Below are 5,248 nucleotides of genomic sequence, written 5' to 3' on the forward strand. Positions count from 1 at the left end.
TCAGGCCCACCCGAAACTTCTAGAGAGGAGAATGAGGCTAGGGATTAAGTCAAATCACCATTAGTTGACGATTTAATGAATCATGCCTAAGTAATGGAATGTCCACGAAAAACTCTTTAAGAGCTTCCAGGTTGGTGAATGCGTCCATGTGCCAGGAGACTGGTATACCCCAAACTCCATAGAGACCGAAGTTCTTATACTCAGGACCCTTCCAGAACTTGCCCTGTGTACCTTTTTAACTGATTGTTCAGTTTATACTTTATAATAAACCAGTAATGGAAAGTAAAATATTTCCCTAAGTTCCTTGAGCCATTATAGCAAATTGTAGAAACTAAGGTGGGTGAAGGAAAGTCATGGAAACCCCAAATTTGTAGCCAAGTCAGACAGAAGTATGAGTAATCTGAAGACCCACTACTTGTAATTGGCATCAGATGTGGTGGAGACAGTCTTGCGGCACTGAGCCCTTAATCTACGGAAAGAAGTGAAAGTGTTAGTCTATCAGTTGTGTCCAGCTCTTTGTGACCCCATGGACTCACCACGCTCCTCTGTCCATGGAATTCTCCAGGCAAGAATACTGGAGTGGGTAGCCTTTCCCTTCTCCAGGGGATCTTCCCAACCCAGGGATCGAACCTGGGTCTCCTGCATTGCAGGCAGATTCTTTACTGTCTGAACCACCAAGGAAGTCCTGTGGGGTCTATGCTAACTCTGCATAGTTAATTACAGAATAAATGATACTGTAGGGACACCCAGTAGGTGTCCACAGAGAATTGGAAAAGTTCTTGTGGAAAACTCATACATTTTGTGTCAGATGTGTTCTTAGTAGAAAAACAGTTTTCCTTTAAAGATAAAGAATTAATTAAAAAAAAAAAAAAGAATATAACAGATCTGGGTTCCAATCCAAATGTTTAGGCAAACAAACTGGTGATCCTGGACAAGTAACTCAAGTTCTCTGAGCTTTGAGTTAACTAATTAATCAAGAAACCAATTAACTAAAATCTGACTTCCTTGTAGAAACAACATGAAGATTAAATAAAAAGTTTAAATTAAAAAGGATATACTTAGCATTTACTCAATAGCTTGAAGTGCTACAGAACTAAGAAAAGTAAGGAAGGGAAGAAGGAAGGAAAATGGGAAAAAAGAAGGAAGAGAGGGAAAAGAAGAAAAAGAAAAAAGGAAAGAAAGAAGGTTGAAATATTTTATATATATATTCTTTAACTTGATTAATGAAATATCATTCTCCCAATTCATATTATTAAAATTTTTGTCAAATTCTGCTCTTTCTATTCCACATCTTTCACATCTGGTCAACAGCTAACATCTGTTGATCTCCTTCTAAAATGTGTCCCTAATATATATACTCTTTTCTCTGCTGACTGCTTTGGTTCTGACTTTTATTGCTACTCAACTGGATAAGACACCTAGTCTAATTTTCCCTTGTTTTTTTTTCCCTTCTCCCCTTCTCCCATTATTTCAATTCCTATCCCTAAATTTCCTTCATACTGCTCATATCTTCTTTATGTGACTACATAAATTAAAATTTTTCCATGATTCTTCATTCCATAGAATATCAACAACCAACATTTATCTCCACTCTATTTTATCCAAGATTTTTTCCATGAAAGTTCTCAAAACCATCTCATGCACCAGCTATAAAAGATGTATCACTCACAAACCCAAATGCAGAAGTGAGCAACCACTCTGCCCACTTTTATTCACATCACCCTGTGAATCTCCTTCCTTATATTTGCCAACCAAAACTCTACCCAATTTTCTCATGTTAGAGTAATTATTCATACCAACTCTGTGTTCCTCCCCATGAGCTGAGTTGACTGAGAATAGATACAGCAATCAGATGAATGCTTAGTCAAATAGACATTAAGTTATTGTCAAAATATTGGTTTTACTATTGGCAATATCAGATTAACAAACGCAGCTTGATCTATGACAAGAATCTGTTTTGTTTTGTTTTACTCTCTTTCCCCAAACCTACTGATCAAGACTGTTCCTCCAAAGAAGAGTTAAGATCTTCAGATAAGAAACACTTATCCAGACCCTCCCATTAGGCTCTGGGACCCCATAGATATGAGTCTTCAGGCCCTTAGACCTTGAACTGGGGGCGCTTACTCTATGGAGGAGCCTAGAAAAAAGAAAGAAAGAAAAGGAAAAAAGAAAAAGAAAAGCACACTTCCTCAAAGCAGACAGATCTCAAAGAGGAGGCAGAGATAAATGAAGCCAAGCAAGTGAGAAGACTATCTTTTCAATTTCTCATATCAATTTAGTCAGTCTTCTTGGGGGAAGGAGAGGAAGAAATGCAAAAGAGAGAAAAGGTCAAGCTTCACTTTTCATTAGTTACAGAAGGATCAAAGTTTCTACCTCTTGTGTGTGTGTGCAGGCAGGAACACTGGATGAGGGAAAATGTGGTCCCATCTATGCCCTGCCTTTCAGTGTTTAACTTAAGATCCTAAAATGTGCATAAAAAGTAAATTGTCCTTTTGTGGGAAAGTTGAAGTTATAGCTAAACATATAAACTGCATTAAAAACATGAACAGTGAAATGAAACAATCAGGTAATAGAAGGAAAAAGAAATGAAAAAGTTGACTGGCCAATATGGAAACAAGAAAGAATAAAAAACATATGGAAACTTTTTTCAAAATTAATTATTAAGGCACATATGGCCAAAAAAAAAAACCCAACAACACAAAAGTTTATGTATGTTTAAATACATTTGAATTCCTTTCTCTCTGTAGTGGGTAACATCATAAGCCAGATTTGTGTTTTATTTAGTTGCTTTGTTTGAATTTCCTGAAAGGAAAAGTAAAGACTATTTAATATAAATAAAGAGATTTTGGTGCCTTTTCCCAATGTACTATAAATGTGGGATTAGAAAGTTCAGTTTGGTTTTATTGCTGATAATACTACAGTGTCATGGTATAAATATGATTGAAAAAGAACTTGAATAAGCATATGAAAACAGGTACTTGAGTCCTTCTCATTAACTAAAATTTATTATATGAATATATATATATATATATTTTTTTTTTTTTATTACACACACATGGGCTTCCCTAGTGGTTCATACAGCAAAGAATCTGTCTGCAATGCAGGAGACCCAGGTTCAATTCCTGGGTCAGGAAGATCCCCTGGAGAAGGGAATGGCTACCCACTCCAATATTCTTGCCTGGAGAATTTCATGGCCAGAGGAGCCTGGTGAGTCCATGGGGTTGCAAAGATTCAGACACGACGTAGCAACTAAGACTACTACTATCTATGTGAGTATATATACCTATACATGTCTCCTTAGGCCTAAAATTTTCATGCTCATTTTTTCAGTTCATTTTTTTTTAGAAAATATTGAATGACTCCACTTAATCATTTTTTTAATTTTATTTTAGTTTTAAACTTTACAATATTGTATTAGTTTTGCCAAACATCAAAATGAATCCGCCACAGGTATACCTGTGTTCCCCATCCTGAACCCTCCTCCCTCCTCCCTCCCCATACCCTCCCTCTGGGTCGTCCCAGTGCACCAGCCCCAAGCATCCAGTATCGTGCATCGAACCTGGACTGGCGACTCGTTTCATACATGATATTATACATGTTTCAATGCCATTCGCCCAAATCTCCCCACCCTCTCCCTCTCCCACAGAGTCCATAAGACTGATCTATACATAAGTGTCTCTTTTGCTGTCTCGTACACAGGGTTATTGTTACCATCTTTCTAAATTCCATATATATGTGTTAGTATACTGTATTGGTGTTTTTCTTTCTGGCTTACTTCACTCTGTATAATAGGTTCCAGTTTCATCCACCTCATTAGAACAGATTCAAATGTATTCTTTTTATTTTTTATTTATATTAATATTATTAAATCATGTCTTTTACATCAAAAATAGATTTGTGTTTTTGTTGTATTTAGATGAGCCCAAACTATGCTTTTGAAAGAGAACTTTGAATTTTATATACATTAAAAGCATTTTTGATATATTAGGGGAAAAATACACCTGGAATTATAAATAGCCAAGTTGGAAAAGCTTCAGAATTGTGCTTAAATTACCTCAAATATTGATTTTCCACTAAAACTATAGTAAGACTCAAGGAAAATGAACTATTCCACATTCTAAAGTAGTGAATATGCAAACATCATCACATTAAATCACTAACAAGCAATATAAAGGAATTGAGAGTCACTTATTCATTATTCAACAAATATTAACTTGCTGTCTATCATGTGTAAAGAACAATTTTAGGGTTTTTTCCCCTACACTAACAAGCAAAAAGTGATAAAAATTTCAGCTCTGACTGTGCTGACATTTAAGGGAAAGGAGACAGATTATGACTAAGCAAAGTGCATAGTTTATTATTTTCAAATGCTACAAAGAAAATGGGGTTTCCCAAGTGGCGCCAGCGGTAAAGAACTTGTCTACCAATGCAGGAAATGTAAGAGATGTGGGTTTGATCCCTGTATCAGGAAGATCCCCTGAGAAGGAAATGCCAACCCACTCAGTATTCTTGCCTAGAGAATCCCATGGACAGAGGAGCCTGGCAGGCTACAGTCCACGGGTCGCAAGGAACCAGACATGACTGAAGCAACTTAGCACACATGCACGCACAAAGAAAATATAAAGCAGGAAGGGAAAATGAAATATTTCAGGGGATGGGGAGATAACTACTACACCAAAAACATTCATCAGTTTTCAAAGGTCATGTTCTATCTCAGATTAGGAGATGGTGAAAGGGATCCCTGAGCCTCACATTAGTTCACACAAGTCAGGTTCCCTTCCTTAGAAGAACCACTGATTAGACTTACGAGCAATGTAGGAACAACGTAGGTACCTCTGTGTTCCAGCCTCTAAGGAATCAGCTCTGTTCTCCATTTACACATGACCAAATGAAACCCAAGGAGTTTAAAGCAGATACACAAGTTTCGTTACTGGCAGACTAAGCACATACTAAAAAGCGCTATTTAAATTGTGGTTAAATAGATGGGGAAACAGTGGAAACAGTGTCAGACTTTATTTTTCTGGGCTCCAAAATCACTGCAGATGGTGACTGCAGCCATGAAATTAAAAGACGCTTTCTCCTGGGAAGGAAAGTTATGACCAACCTAGATAGCATATTGAAAAGCAGAGACATTACTTTGCCAACAAAGGTTCGTCTAGTCAAGGCTATGGTTTTTCCTGTGGTCATGTATGGATGTGAGAGTTGGACTGTGAAGAAGGCTGAGCGCCGAAGAATTGATGCTTTTGAA

This window comes from Bison bison, unplaced genomic scaffold (genome assembly GCF_000754665.1).
Source record: "Bison bison bison isolate TAMUID 2011002044 unplaced genomic scaffold, Bison_UMD1.0 scf7180017864263, whole genome shotgun sequence".
In the NCBI taxonomy this organism is placed as follows: Eukaryota; Metazoa; Chordata; class Mammalia; order Artiodactyla; family Bovidae; genus Bison; species Bison bison.